We start from the raw sequence: 16798 nt of genomic DNA, 5'->3' as shown, positions 1-16798 counted from the left end.
CAAAGCATAAAAATATCATTCAGTAGTCATGTGACATTTCATAAGTTAGTAGCTCTCAACTCTCGTAAAAAGACGCTTGTCGTAATCAGGTGTGCAGATGTACGAATATTTCCCATCAATTCATAAGCATTTCAGTAATTAGCACAAAGTGCGAGTAATCATATGTTTTCAAGTAACGAGGGTGTCGCATTAGCGATGAAAGGCACACCCTAATGGCTTGTTCTCCAGGTGTTTGACACGTCCCACGTCCCCTTTTTTTCCTACCTGTGCCGCTGAAAAGGGCTCGCAATAATGGCTTTTTCTCCAGGCGTCTGACACATCTGTGTGCCCGCGACGCATTATGTGCAGGTGGTCACTTAACTTTCGTACGGAAATATTTACGACAGCACTACCGTGGTAGTCTCATATAAAAATATTTCACAGGTCAAGAATTAGCGTTGCAAATCTGTAGAAACAAAATCCTATAAATATAAGTGTCCAAAAAAAAATATTCGTCAGCATTGTGATACAGTCACACATTTCATAACTCTTAAAGTACGTTTCTTGGTTTCCAACATCCTTTTCATAAATCAGAGTCCCTAAACACTACTCATTATTCCTTACCTCATTATACATATACATATTCGTCGACACTTCTTCAATATTTCATCATGAGAAATACGTAGCATAATAAACATTCCTCAACAACATAATACACATCGTCGTCGTAATAATAACATCATAACACCTCAGTCAAATCTCAAAATCGTCGTAACTTCCTCCAATAATTTCTAAGCCTAAAAAAATTCTCTGCTCATGTCAAAAGTGTCAGCTGCCTCAAACGTACTTAAAAAATCATGATCTCATACCAAATACATCATTCAAAGCTCTCATAGTATCACAATGATTCCGAAAAAATATGAACAGTTTACAAAGTACAGACAAAATACAGTTTCATAAGTGTGAAGTTATCCAACCGTGTAATTGCGTAAACATGTGTCACTGATGCAGTAAAAAAAAATGTTTATCTCTCAGTTAAATGATCAGATAGCTGTGTAATTTGTGTGTTAGAGAAATATGGTACCGATGTGTAAAGTTGTATAAGCAAATACCATATTAGCTAGGGTTCCTTGTGGTTGCCACACACATCGTACACAAAGTAAGCGTGTACCCCCCTGAGGATTAATGTAATTATACCCTCAGGTGTTACAGATTACAGCAATGGAATGAAATGTATCATGGAAAACTTTCTTTGTAATTCAAAAATCTTTGAAAATAAGTGTTTTAAGTATAAGATTAATCACTCAAATGCGTGTCCTGTAGCGCTAAATGTGCGTCTTGCTGTAAGATAATTCTGTGGAAGTGTCGTAATTATCGTCCTCCGAAAGCTAAGTTCTGCAGAAGTCAATGTACTTACCCCATCAGAAACGAAAGTGAAATGCTTTGTGTATAGATATCTTAGTTATTACGCTTATTGCCATGATGAAGAAAGTACTGTGCTGTAACGTATTGTTGTGTTACAGAAAAGGCTGTCTCCTTGTAGCTATACCATAAAAGTTACTACTAAAACCTGTTTTACTTTCCAGAAGAATTCAGAAAACTGTGCAGATATAAAACAGATACACCGCAAAATCAACATTGTAAATTGTCACTCATTAGTAGCGTCGTGATAAAAATCGTGTAGCTGTCACATAAACTAACCACTGTGCCGTCTGGTATCTCACAGAAAGTACTTTAAATTCAGAATGTATTTTCAAATAAACCAAAATGTTGCATTAAAATCTCATTAGCAGTACTGGTAAATGTTCTTTTTCTCGGAGCCAGCCGGCGCACGTGTATGCCTGCGGTGCGAGTCATTGTCTGTCTCTTTGATGCCGCGCGTCGTTACTGGGATTAGGAGGCCTAACTTCCACAAATTCGCCTTGCCGAGAGGGCCCAGCTCTGTTTAAAGCTCGCCAGTTCTGATGAAATTCGGGTCTGTCGTTACGAATATATCGTCTGTCGTCATGTCGGTAGATTCCGTAGTTTCTTCCTTGTCCGTCACGTGGTGGAGAATTTCTCCCTGAATCGTGACTGTGCGCTGGTCCGTTGCGTCTAAAGTTATTCTGTCTCCCTTGATAGTATTTATTTTGGTTCCCATATTGTCTGTTTCTCTTATTGTCTCTGTGATAGTCACTACCACGGAGAGGTGATCTTTCCCTGTAGTTATTACTACTCTGCCAACGGTTGTCATACGGGTGGTGTCTGTTTTGGTCACGATTTGTGTTGTGAGAATAGCCTTGTCGTGTAAAGTTATTACTTCTTTCATCGCGGAATTGCGACGGATGTGACCTGTAATTGTTGTGTTCCTGGTTTCGCGTTCCGCGATTGTCAGTGTCAATTTCTAATTCTTGTAAGAGTCCCTGAAATGCTTCAATGTCGTCTTTGCAACGTCCTGCCAAAATAATATGTCGTAAATGTTCAGGCAGTTTGATTAAGCAAATGCGGATGAGTTCTGAGGGGCTGTATGGGTTTGAAAGATACTGATTCTTATGCAACATGTCTTCAAAATATTTCATAAGACTGGAAAATTCAGATTGTTCGAAACGTTTCATCATTATGATGCTATGTTTTACACGGTCTTGTGCGGCTTGAGACCAATATGCTGAGAGGAAGGCATGGTAAAACTCTCCTTCACTGTGGCAATCGTGAATTACCGATCGCATTCTTACAGCTGGTTCATTCTCTAAGTAGCCACACATAAATTCTAATCTGTGTTCCAACGACCAGTTGGGAGGAAAACAATGAGAGAATTGATGGAGCCATGCTTGTGGATGAATGTCGTTGCCAGAATTCTTAAATGTTTTGAATTTACGGGTAGTAATGAACAGCTTATAGTCAAAATCATCATGTCGGCGAGTCGCATATCGGTCGTTGTTAGGTCGTGTCGGCCGTTCCATCTCAAAATTCGGTGCACATTGCCAATTTCTTTCATAACTTCCGAAATGCCCTGTGTTATTATTTTGCAGCTTTTCCGTGTTTCTAAGTCCCTCTTCCCGTGTTGGAGCGCGAGTGTCCTCTGAAATACGTAATTCTTGTATTACCTGTGTCAGCTGATCTTGTACTTCCCGGATTTCTCTTTTGTACTGTGTATTGATTTGATTTTGATTCTGTTTGAATTTTCTTATTTGTTCATACTCTTCTGTGTCAGTGAAGGCTACGGGTCTTGTGTCATTCAGATCATCATCTACCTTTGTAGATAAGTTATTTAGCTGATCCGAAAGTTCAACTACTTTCTCTGATAGTGTACTTATTTCTTCAGTGTGTTTTTCTGAACCAAGTTTCAGAGTATCTACTGTGTCCTTAAAGTTTTCCTGAGTTTTTGCAAGTTGCGTAACCGAATCGGTAGATGCAACTGAGTCAAATTTAGCTTGCAAGGTCTCATGATTTTCATGAACAATAATTTGCAGTTCTTTTATGGCTGCTTCGTGATTCTGTAATGCATTTTCATGCCGCGAAAAAATAGGTTGAAAATGCTCACAAATTTGTGTTTTTACGTCGTTACAGACTTTTTGACATTTCGATTCGATTTTATGCAACTCAGTAGTTAAATCTTCACGTGTTTGTTCAAGTGTTTGTTCCAATGAGTCTAACTTTTTAAGATTTTGTTCCACTGTGTCTAACTTTTTGAGATTTTGTTCCACTGTGTCTCTGATTTTGTTCCATTTGTTGCATTAATTGCAATAATAATGTATTAGTGTCTGGAATCTGTTTCTCTACGCTTTTCGGCAGTGCATTTGCACCGGCAACATTCACATTTTGACAAGCAGAAAATGCGTCTTGACTTATTTGAGAAAACGGTGATAACCCAAAACCTGAATCTACAGTATTTGCGAAATTGTGTCCTGTCATTTCGGATTCCTGAGGCGAGCTGTTGCCGACCGATCGATCGATAATGCTTCCCTCTTCACTAATTGTTTCACTGTCCGTGCCATTGTTTGCCGCCTGCTCCATTTCCCTATGAACAGTTACCAAATTACTACTTTGAATGTCTGTTAATTCATTACTCTGCGGCGCTAACACACTGCCTTCGTCTTCACTGTCATTTCTCAGTTTACTTTGGAGCCTAGTGTTACGTTTTTCACACGCCATAATTGTCACAATATTTCACACGATAACACAGAAAAACACAATTTGAAGAGCAAAAATAAGAGAACACATTAACATAACACTGAAAATAATATCTAGTTAATTACAGCTGCGAAATACTTGGTGCAAATCTACATGCATGCCACAACTGTTTTACTGTACAACAATGAAAGGCTACAACTACAAAGGAGATTCTCTCTACAATTACGCGCTAGCAATAAACAAAATCTACACTAATTACACAAACTACAAGAAAAAATCAGAAGATTCCAGTGAGGTATCCTAGGCTAAGGGTCGACATATGAAACGTCCCCTTTGAACAATTTATACAAGACTGTCCTTAACCTGACACACAATGTTTTTAGCGCAACGCAATCTGACTTTCAAAATTCCCTACTAAAGAATGGCCCTGACTAACGTTAAACTATACCTTTCGCAAATCACTTACCTCACAAAAATCTCCGCTGCTCAAGCTACTGCAATACAGCGAGCGCCACTACTGCCAGCTAAATAAAAGATTCAAACTACTAAAGGCACTAACTACTGATAGGGATAGTTAGCAAATGAAAGATATTAATAGAGAACAAACAATGTATTTACCTTAATATCATCACAAGTCATAATATATATATCAGTTCATGACAAATTAGAAACCTCAGCCATCTCTCTCCCCACATCCACCACTGCTGGCGGCTCACCTCCAACTGCGCAACGCTACGCGCTGTTCACATCCAGCTGCCGCTGCCCAACACTACAATGGCAGACAACAATGCAAACTAGCCACAGACTGCACACAGCACAGCCAGTGATTTTCATATTGAGCGCTACGTAACGTTGCCAATAAGAAAACATAAACAGCCTACTTACATAGAGAAAACATAAACAGCCTACTTACATAGAGAAAACATAAACAGCCTACTTACAACGTAACTCTGACAAAGAAATAACTTACTCCCTTTTCCCACACATGTTTTCGATTAATGTCAAAGTTTTTCACTTTCTTCGAATTCTATACTCGTATTCGCTCTCGCAGGTACAGTGAATACTCCTGTTATTTCATATGCGGCTCAAGTTATCCAATGTTTCCGGTAACTAATAGTGCGCGGAGAGTGTCAGATATTAAGTGACGTGTTACTGGTGATGATTTGCAGTCAAACATTCGGAGAAAGATACGACCAATGTGCTATTTATGAAGCCCAAGAATGCTGGTGCAGCGCAGCTCCACCTGTTTTGTCACGGCAACGTCATATAACAGGGTGGGTTCTGTGCTGTCTTCGTTTCGTTGCCTTCAGATTTATTACATTTTCACCGTTTCATTGCAACGTTTTATCATGCACATTTCATTTAAACAAACACAATTATGTTCGTATCCCACTAGCTAAAAAGTTACTAATGTCACCAACACGGAAAAAATTTCTTGCCTCCTCAGAGTGATATCACTGAAACACTGCATAGGTATCGTGAACCACTTGTAAAATGTTATCGATGTCCACGTGACGAGGGACACTTTTTACAAAGGGCAGTCGCATGGAAACGACACATCTGCAAAAAAAGTAAGCTGTTTATTATTTCAAAAGAAATCGCCATAACTGCTAATATTTGGAACATCCAAAAAGTTTCCGCTAGAGGGCAAAAAAAAAAAAAAAAAAAAAAATGAAGCGTCTACGATTCCTGTCGGATGAAGATGTGTAGTAGGCAGTTACGGACTTCTTCAAGGACCAGGAAGGATGTTTTGTGAAACGGGTATCTTCAACCTGATGCGTAGGTGGGATGACTGCCTCAACACCAGCGCGACTTTGATTGGCATATCGGTTCTGGAATGTACGGCGTTCGAACTAATTGATCACAACTTACACATTTATCCTACTCTGACAGAAGAGGACCGTGCCTGCACAAAGGTGTGCACATCTTCGTCCTAAGCAAATCGACGGCCACGATTATCTTTCTTCAGGACTCCAAAAATTTGGATGTCGCAAAGGAAAGATGGGGGTTGTATGAAGGATGTGTAAGAGCTTCTCAGCGAAACTTCTGCAGCGAAATCGAAACAACATTGGCAGCATGCGGACCCGCCCACTTCTTTAAAAACTGTAACAAGCAATTTTTACTTCTTCTGCAAGAAATGAGGCAGTTTGGTTGTTTGATTCCACAGGTATCTAACTGCGCTGCCGTTTGAACTGACGGCTGCAACTTTCTGAAACCATAGCGTCACTTTTCTTTTTGCTTTCTGTATGTCTCCAACCATTTTTACACTACAAGAAACACTGATAAGCCAAAACATTATTACCACTGCATACGGTGACGTTGGATGCCACTTGGTGGCGTTGCAGGTACGTGACGCAGTAAGAAAAGTAAGTGAGCGTAGCAGAGACGGACAGGGTATCACCCTAGCGAGAGGATATGGGCTGCAAATGGGGAAATCCGTTGAAACAAGCGACTTTGCGAAAGGACAGATTATTATTACGCAGAGCCTAAGCGATTATCCCGGAAACGACGAAGTTGGTCGAATGTTCACGTGCTACTGTAGTGAGTATCTACGGAAAGAGGTAGAAGGACAGTGAAACTACCACTAGGTGCTAAATGGTTGGACGTCCACATTTCTTCACAGAACGTGGGGTTCAGAGGTTTGCCTGCTCTGTAAAGCAGGAAAGATGGTGATCTGAAGCATCTCTGCCGAAAGAGCAGAATGCTGGTGCACGCACAAGTGTTTCGGAGCACACCGTTCATCGTTCATCGTCCAACATGGAGCCCCGTAGCAGACCACTCCTGCATGTTCACATGTTGACCCAACGACATCGTCAGTTTCGATTACAGGTGATACGGGGCCATCAGGATTCGACCGTCGATCACTGGAAACGTGTCGGCTCTTTGGGGGAACCACGTTTTTGCTACATGTGATCGATGGTCGTATTCACAAACGGTGTCACTGAGGTGAACAGCGGCTCGTAACGTGCTGAGCGCCGTGGACGCAGGCAAGTGGGAGCAGTATTATGCCACGGGAGATATTCTCCTGCGCTTGCACGGGACCTGTGATGTAACGAAGACACGATGACAGCTGCGAACCACCTGCATCCCTTCGTGGTTGATGTCTTCCCCAAGGGCGACGTCATATTTCAGCAGTATAACTGTCCTTGTATCGGAGCCAGAACCGTACTACAGTGGTTTGAGGAGCGTTATAGTTTACACACATCGATTTGTCGGCGACCAAATTCGCCAGATAGAACCCATCTGGGTCGTTATCGGGCGCTATCACCGCGTACGCAAATCGCGAATTATGTGACCTATGCGTAAACATCTAACGCCACATACCTCCACAAATCTACCAACAAACTGTCGGGTCCCTGAAAACAGAATCGACGATGTATTTCGTTCCGAAGACGAACAAACAACGTGCTAAGCAGGTGGTCATAATGTTTTGGCTCGTCAGTGTATGATAGTAGATTTTGTTCTCTGTTCCATTCTGGACTACTTCCATAAGCATCCAGTACGGTACTAGCATGATAAATCCAGTGCAGGGCTCAGCATCCGAAGTTGTCTATTTTGTCACTCTTAACACCACGAGCCACGCACTTGTTCTGCGACTGCATTCTCATATAGGTTTCACATGTACTCCACTCTCGAAGGAGGCAGCTTATAAAACCTTATTTCAACCGTTAGTTAAGTTTTGCTGGTCGGTCATGGTCAGTTATCAGATGCGATTGACATAAAGATCCAAAGAAGAGCATCGCGTTTCGTCACAGATTTGTTTTGTAAACGCGGAAACGTCACGGAGATGCTCGTCCAACTCTAGCGGCAGACATTACGAAAGAGGCGTTGTGTATTATCGCGAAAAGACCATTAAGGTAAAGCTATGGAGATTCAAACTCAGGTGGCAATCGTTCTTCCTGCGAACCAATCTCTACTCGAACAGGAAAGGGAAGAAGCAATGGTACTCAAGTACCCTTCGCCATAAGGTGTCTTGCGGAGCAAACAGGTATCTGTAGGTATAGATGTAGGTATAGGCATAACCGTGCTGTAATACAGCAGTCACTAAATGAAATGCGCTAGGAGAATGGACAAGATTTGAATCTTGGTCAAATGATTGTTTGCGTCTAGGCGTAACTATTTGTTACGTATATTTCGGAAAATGCACATGTGAAACAGCAATTCCAGTTCCTTACTACTTCATCAACAATAACACATTACAGAAAACGTACATGAGAACCGGAACTTCTACATACACAGCACCACTCGACCTTCGACTGTGCGCTATGTGTGTAATTCAGAATGCTGAATCGTTATTCTGTCTTCCGAAAAGAGGCCGTTAGCGTCTCTGCGCTCCCCAGCTGTGCGTTTCTGCGCAGCACTTGGGAGCGTCGGGCCGAGTCTGGATACTCACCCCTCCTTGGTAGTACGTTGTAATCACGGCACGCATAATTCTTGATTTACGTACGGGGGCCGTGATAGCGTTTTCCTCAGCAAAGCCTGATTACTCGGTGCCATTAATTCTAATTACTCCGCCCTGCCTGTTAGAAGCGCCGGCGCGTGGAAGATATTTTTACCCGTTCAAGCACAGGGCCGGTACCGGGCGCACTGACAACCGTGTCTTCTTGGCGGCCGGGCTGCTGCGAAGCGCCGACCACCGCTGAATATTAATATCCACCGTAATTTGGGTCTTAACGTGTTTTCAGCGCCGTAGTTTCGTCGTGAACGCCACTTCGGCAACTTTATCCTAATCTTGGATTCAAAGTGACAAGGATCTGCGTCCCAAGCCTGTGACGCGCTCCGGCTGGAAGCATAATGTCAGTTTTATCCTTAACGAATTTTATGATAATAAGCAAATAGCGTCCAATGACAACATGGGCGACCAAGTCCTCTGCGATGACATCCTTTCATACGATGTCCTCGTCAAATACGGGGAGAAACTAGAGATTTCTACGACCCGCATCATCGTTGTAATAAGGATAGTTGAAATCATCAGCAGCATCTGATACAATGACGTTCTTCTTCTTCTTCAGTCTGTCGATCTAGAGTCCTGGACATAGGCTTTTTCCAGTTGCTGGACGGTCTGGGTCCAGTTTTTATGTCGTTAGACCTGTTGTTGTTGTTGTGGTCTTCAGCCCTGAGACTGGTTTGATGCAGCTCTCCATGCTACTCTAACCTGAGCAAGCTTCTTCATCTCCCAGTACCTACTGCAACCTACATCCTTCTGAATCTGCTTAGTGTATTCATCTCTTGGTCTCCCTCTACGATTTTTACCCTCCACGCTGCCCTCCAATGCTAAATTTGTGATCCCTTGATGCCTCATAACATGTCCTACCAACCGATCCCTACTTCTAGTCAAGTTGTGCCACAAACTTCTCTTCTCCCCAATCCTATTCAACACCTCCTCATTAGTTATGTGATCTACCCATCTAATCTTCAGCATTCTTCTGTAGCACCACATTTCGAAAGCTTCTATTCTCTTCTTGTGTAAACTATTTATCGTCCATGTTTCACTTCCATACATAGCTACACTCTACACAAATACTTTCAGAAACGACTTCCTAACACTTAAATCAATACTCGATGTCACCGAATTTCTTTTCTTCAGAAACGCTTTCCTTCCCATAGCCAGTCTACATTTTATATCCTCTCTACTTCGACCATCATCAGTTATTTTGCTCCCCAAATAGCCAAACTCCTTTACTACTTTAAGTGTCCCTTCCTAATCTAATTCCCTCAGCATCGTCCGACGTAATTCGACTACATTCCATTATACTCGTTTTACTTTTGTTGATGTTCATCTTATATCCTGCTTTCAAGACACTGTCCATTCCATTCAACTGCTCTTCCAAGTCCTTTGCTGTCTCTGACAGAATTACAAAGTCATCGGCGAACCTCAAAGTTTTTATTTCTTCTCCATGGATTTTAATACCTACTCCGAATTTTTCTTTTGTTTCCTTTACTGCTTGCTCAATATACAGATTGAATAACATCGGGGAGAGGCTACAACCCTGTCTCACTCCCTTCCCAACCGCTGCTTCCCTTTCATGTTTCTCGACTCTTATAACTGCCATCTGGTTTCTGTACAAATTGTGAATAGCCTTTGGCTCCCTGTATTTTACCCCTGCCACCTTTAGAATTTGAAAGAGAGTATTCCAGTCAACATTGTAAAACGCTTTCTCTAAGTCTACAAATGCTAGAGATGTAGGTTTGCCTTTCCTTAATCTAGCTTCTAAGATAAGTCGTCGGGTCAGTATTGCCTCACGTGTTCCAATATTTCTACGGAATCCAAACTGATCTTCCCCAAGGTTGGCTTCTACTAGTTTTTCCATTCGTCTGTAAAGAATTCGCGTTAGTATTTTGCAGCTATAGTTTATTAAACTGATTGTTCGGTAATTTTCACATCTCTCAACACCTGCTTTCTTTGGGATTGGAATTATTATATTCTTCTTGAAGTCTGAGGGTATTTCGCCTGCCTCATACATTTTTCTCACCAGATGGTGGAGTTTTGTCAGGACTGGCTCTCCCAAGGCCGTCAGTAGTTCTAATGGAATGTTGTCTACTCCCGGGGCCTTGTTTCGGCTCAGGTCTTTCAGTGCTCTGTCAAACTCTTCACGCAGTATTGTATCTCCCATTTCGTCTTCATCTACATTCTCTTCCCTTTCTATAACGTTGCCCTCAAGTACATCGCCCTTGTATAGTCCCTCTATATACTCCTTCCACCTTTCTGCTTTCCCTTCTTTGCTTAGAACTGGGTTTCCATCTGAGCTCTTGATATTCATACAAGTGGTTCTCCATTTCTCCAGAGGACGTCCGACACTTCTCTTTGATTCCATCTGACGCCACTGCGTCAGTGCTTTGGTCCATTTGAAGTTACCCCTGACGCATGTCCTGCCTACCGCCACTTCAGCCTCGCTATCCGCTCGGCAACGTTATAGACTCCCATTCTTCTCCTTATCTCTTCGTTCTTGATCCAGTCTCCCAGACGAATTACAAACATTGGTCTCTTATTGCCCTTTGGCAGACCCAGAGTCGATTTGCGTTGCTTGTTGTTTCGAGACTTTATGTTGTAACTGGCAGGATGAATGTATCACAATACTTACAGGGATATATAATTTATAGGGACAACTGGTTTACGAAGTATTTAATCAAGTTTTTCGTATGCCATTTAGGTGAGACCACTTTGTCGAGTGACCTCTGTTGTCTGGTTATCTTTTCAAGTCGGATTTTATGTCCCTGATAAGTGTATTCATTTACTCTTCCAGAGCATGGCTTTCGATGGAGACTGTGATGTTGATGCGGCACATGACTCTGGTCTTTTCATGGCTGATTCTGAGGCGTGTAGCTTGGGAAGCATTTTTGAGTTTTCAAGTTCATTCTTGACAGTTTTTTTGTGTACAAAAGATGATATCATCCGGAAAGCGAAGTTGATCTATGTTGGTGTGTTTCTGTCCCCAGAGTAGACACTTGAACATATCCTCCAGAGCCAAGGTGAATAACTTATGTGAGATTGTGTCTCCTTGTCTGATGTCTCCTCTACAGCACCTTTTTTTTCTAACACAGGCTTCTTCATTTTCACGTGTAGAGTGACGTTATTATATTGACATTAAGAGTGAGACACAGCACATATTCAAACTTATTCCAGAACGGATACCCCACATTTTATTTGACATCTATTTCAGTCGAGTTCTAGTATAGTTCAAGATAAATGATGAAGTGTCATATTATTTTAGACTTTACTACGTATTCATTTTGTGTTACAACATTAGGCGGAATTATTATCTTCCGTTGAGCGACATCATTAAAAACCAACTTTAGTGTCCTGCGTGCCTAAAGGGAGAATATAGTGCACATTTTGATTCAGCGGAAAATGAGTTACAGGTAGACAGTCCTCCTACAGAGAGAGAGAGAGAGAGAGAGAGAGAGAGAGAGAGGCAGGGGGAGAGAGAAAGACCACGAAAATACGGAACAGAAACGGGTAATTATAGAGCTATCGGATTACGAGGTAATATCGGTAAAATTCAGTAATGAAGTGTAGTAAGATTTATCAGTGTTTGGTGCGAAGTTTTCCACCTAGCTCTTAGTACAAACAAAATCAGTGCAACACACAAGAACAACAGAAAATGTCCTATGTTTTCTAACACACAGTTTGCTATAAATCGGTCACGACGACGAGTTATGAGGAGCCGGTCAAGTCCGATGAAACAACCAAACAAATATATTTGCTGCCAGCAGCCAGACTAGGTTATTGTTTATTCGCAGAGTTCCTAGTAAAAGTGAAGCGTAATCAAAGAGGATTCACAGAAGAGTTTAGAAAGTTTCAGACAGTAGCTGAGTGATTCCACAAAGGTTCTTTAAGCCAGAGCAAGAACGTCACACATGTACTCGACAAGCTACAGAGGAAGAGGTTAAAATAGACGGTTCAAACATGACGGAAAGAATTGCTTTTGAAATTGCAGGTACCAGCCTTCCGAGAGAAACGGAGGATTGGGTTACATCCTTCCACAAACGTGTCACCAACTCCATCGATGGCAAGACTAAAGGAATTCTTGACTCCATCAGAGGTATAGCGTTAGCTAATGCAGAAGAGGAGATCGGACTCATGATGGTGGTACATAATGCTCTCCGTGTCAGTGGAACACATAACTCCTTACAATAAAATATCTTACGTGAACGTTAACCGTCTCCAAAATAAATGTTATTTAATCATAGCTGCAGGTGGCATTGGCTACCTACGGAAACTTTTTGCTGATAAATATCATGTTCATAAATATTGCATTTATGAACATAAACATTTTATTCCGTAGTAGATTAAACTGACCAGCAGTTACTAGTACTTCGTTATTCTAAGCCTGTCGCGCAGTAAATAGCCCCTAATGCTGTCCTGGAAGGGAGCTAAAGCAAAGGTATAAGAGATGTATAAAAAAAATTGGACGGATGTGGTTTTTTGATGGCATAAACTGACGTAAACTTCATAATATTTCTTCCGACGTCTTGGGTGGTTTTAAAACATACTTTTCTTCGTGAAATTAGAGTAGATGAACTTAGTTTTACCAGTAATGCCACTAATGATAATTCATGTTACTTTAGAAAATTATTTCATAACCTTTTTCTCCCTAAAAATCTAAGGAATATTCGTTTTGGTGCTTACATGCACTTTGGGTTTGATTAACCATAACACCATACAGCTTGCTTGAAAGCCATCACCACAGTGGTCGTGGTTCACTCGTGCACATAAATTCCACATTTATATGTTCTTAATCAACCAGTAAATTTATGGTAGTCCGACACTGACCACAAAAATTTCCTTTTCTTTTCCGTGCTATTTCTGTTCCTCACATGACAACAGTTCGCCTGGTATAAGTGAGAAGCACAAAATAGAATTTGTCATGAGTTACCCCGGAGAAGTGAGACTTCGTTCGGTTCCACGAACAGAACAAAATCGTAGTGTAGCAAAGATTCAAATTAATACCAAGAAATAAGCGACGACAGTGTCCTTAGAGTTGAAGCACTAGCTCTGCTGGGAAAGGGGAAAAATCTACCATTTATTGATCTGAAGGTATTTAGTAAAATAGCGGAAATCTTGAGAGCGAATGCCCGAATGGGAATCCGTGGCGAACTCGTCCATAATGCGGTAATAGTTTGCCAACCACAGCACCATCTCAAAGCGATGAAGGGCACGAGAGGTCCTGCAGCAATGCGCTATTACTGTTGCCCGTCAATGTCGTCAGGTACACGGAAATAAATTTCACTGCACCGTCTCCAGATACCATCCTGAGAATGCTGCCAATCACAGATTTTCATTTGTAAGCAACGAGTCTAGATAGTAACACGATTTCATATTATCGAACGCATTACCAGCCACTTATCATTTAGGAAGGACAGTCTTTCAGTGGCAGACTGAGTGAAAGTAATTCCAAAAACAAGAAGCCATTATTCATTAAAATTACGCTTAACGAATTGTTCAGCTTGCAAAAGTCTCCAACGTCTCCATTGCATTGAGGGTAGATTGTTCGAATATGCTATTGCCGATAAACCACTGGAGACACTAACAACCGTAAAATACCTAGGACTAATCGTCCGAAGCTACATAAAGTGGAATGACCACATGAAACTAACTGTAGGGAAAACAAGTACAACGGTGAAGTTGTTTGGAAGCATGTTAAGGAAGTGAAATTCATCCTTAAAATAGGTGGCTCGCAAAATATTGTAAGATTTTTTTAAGTATTGCTTGTAAATCTGGACTGCTTATTAGGTAGCCTAAACAGCACAGCTAGAGAGGAAGTGCGGCGCGTTTCGTCAGGGGATCGTTTAGTCGGCGAGAAAGAGTTGCGGGTATATTCAACAAAGTTCAGTAGCAGACGCTGCAGGAGAGGCGTTGTGTACCAAGGATAGGTTTACTGTTTAAATTTCGAGTGCTTACGTTGCAGTTACAGTCGGTAACATATTATTTCTTCCCAGTTACAGTGGTCGGCATTGTACACGGATGGTAAAAGGTATCACGTTAGTTCTTTCACAGCCCACAAGACGGAACCTTTGTCATTCATGCAACATCCACAAAGCAATAGTTCGAATTGTTCGAATAGTTCGAATTGAATTCTTGACTGAGATTGGCCTGTGTTTACCGACAATTTAAATGCACAGAAGATGTTACAAATTTATCAAAGACGTTAGTTGCCGACATCCAAACTTGATTCATCGACAAAACTGAACACTGGATACTGCAAGAGGACAATGATCCGAGGCACCGCAGCAGGCATTGCAGCCACTGGAAAAAGGAGAGAGGTGTGGAGGTACCTAGTTGGCCCTCACAGTCGCCTGACGCTAATATTACTGAACATGTATGGTTTTATATCAAAAAGAAGTTGCAAGAAACAAAGATCTTCAGTTTGAAACAACTGCCAACGATATAGGTCTCTTGCTCGAGAATATGTGCAATACTTGGCTTCAAGCATGCCTCGGAGACGTCAAGCAATTATCGACGCTGCGGCTGACTGGACGTTTTATTAACTGTAATTGTATTTTTATTTTGTTCATGTATGATGTACGTATATGTTTTAGTTTGTTGTCAAATAAATTTTTCTACTATTTTACCCGACCACGATCTTACTTAATGCACTTATGCCTCGCAAAGAGATCACGACGAGTGAATCAGGGAAATTACAGCTCAATCGGCGATTTATCAACAGACCCAAGTTGGAAGAACTGTTTAGTTTAGGGATGTTACAGAGCTGACACAAAAAGTTTGGTGTCACCATTATTATTTATAATAATATACTGTGGTAACTAGCGGAGCAAAATGGTTCAAATGGCTCTGAGCACTATGGGACTTAATTTCTGAGGTCATCACTACTTAAACCTAACTAACCTAAGGACATCATTCACATCCATGCCCGAGGCAGGATTCGAACCTGCGACCGTAGCGGTCGCGCGGTTCCAGACTGTAGCGCCTAGAACTAGCGGAGTAAGTGAAGGGCAGGGACAAATCAGTATTACAGAGTGGAACACTGAAAATATGGACAAATTCAAATATTTAGGCAGTGAGATAATGCAGAATGCAAGGATGGTGGTAGAAATTAACAAAATGATGCGAAAGAGCAATGCGGTTTACCGGTGGACGAGGGGCTTAGTCTGGGGAAGGGATGTGCCAGTGAAACACAAGGAAATGCGATACAACATATTCTTTACACCCACATTGAGATATGCATCGAAACCTGGACAATGACAAGGAGAGATGAGAATAGAATCCAAGCTAGCGAAATGAAATTCTTGAGAAGCATGTTAGGGAAAGCGAGGAGAGACAGAGTAAGAAATAATGATGTTGAGAAGGTAGCTGGTGTAGAAAAGCTGAATGAGAGAATTGAGAGGAACAGGTTAAAATGGTCTGGACATGTAAAGGTAATGGAAAATAGAAGACTGCCAAATTTGAGGGCAAGAGGGAGACCCAGAGCAAGCTGAATTGACTCGATCAAGCCCAGTTGAAGAAGAAAGAGTTTGAACTGGAACGAGAAAGGTGGAGACTCGGAGGAAAGTGGAAGCGTATCATAAATGACGTTATTCCCACGCACCATTAGCGAATGAAACAGGGAAGGGGACAAATGGTAGGTGTACCGAAAGTACCCTTCTTCACAAGCCAAAAGATTGTCGGTGGGTGTTTATGCAGAATTATGCACCGGTTGCATTTCGGAAAATTGCGTTTACATACAAACGAATGGGATTCGAACACGCACTTGAGACGAGTTTCTTGCGCGAGGGTCAGAAATGATTCGGCACCCCTCTCATTTCAGGGCAGAAATGTTTCGATGCCGACAAAGGGATAGAGGCGCAGAAACCAGTTTCCGCGAAATAGTGTGAAGCAGTGTAGCGTACGGCGCCTGCAACAGCCAGCGGCAGCCACGGGTGGCGGGTTTGGCGCAGCGCCGCGTCTTTCCGCCAGGCGTCTCTGGCGTCAAGGCGCCGCGCGCGAGCGGCGAGCGGCCGCGGGGTGGGGGAGCAGTCCAAGCCGAGCCTCCAGACCGCAAAGAGTGCGCAGCCCGTCCCCGCGTCCTCTGCGCAACCCAGATACCATGACTCCAGCCGGCGCCTCGCCGCCGCCTCTCGCGCTCACGGCCGCGCCTAGTGCATCGCCTCGCGGCGGTGCCTAACCACCGGGACTCCGCCTGCGCCTTCAGGTAAATCGCTCCGGCTCTCGCCCCTGGACACGGCGGCGAGCTTCGGCCTTCTCGGCGAA

The 16798-nt window shown here is 42.4% G+C and overlaps 1 protein-coding gene across 13 annotated transcripts in view; it reads left to right on the top strand.

The window, feature by feature from the left end:
• The window catches only part of LOC126457505 (protein muscleblind-like), a 611133-nt gene that overhangs the window by 229795 nt on the left and 364540 nt on the right, over positions 1 to 16798 (top strand). For 2 of the 13 annotated variants that reach the window (XM_050093839.1, XM_050093829.1), the window contains exon 1: positions 16576 to 16739. The exons of the other annotated variants lie outside the window; for them this stretch is intronic. The gene's annotated coding sequence lies outside the window, so the exon portion shown is untranslated. Of the gene's footprint in view, positions 1 to 16575; positions 16740 to 16798 lie in introns of those variants that run through there. 13 annotated transcript variants of the gene reach the window in all.

Source organism: Schistocerca serialis, chromosome 2 (genome assembly GCF_023864345.2).
Source record: "Schistocerca serialis cubense isolate TAMUIC-IGC-003099 chromosome 2, iqSchSeri2.2, whole genome shotgun sequence".
Taxonomy (NCBI): domain Eukaryota; kingdom Metazoa; phylum Arthropoda; class Insecta; order Orthoptera; family Acrididae; genus Schistocerca; species Schistocerca serialis.
This window is presented reverse-complemented; position numbering and strand designations above follow the sequence as displayed.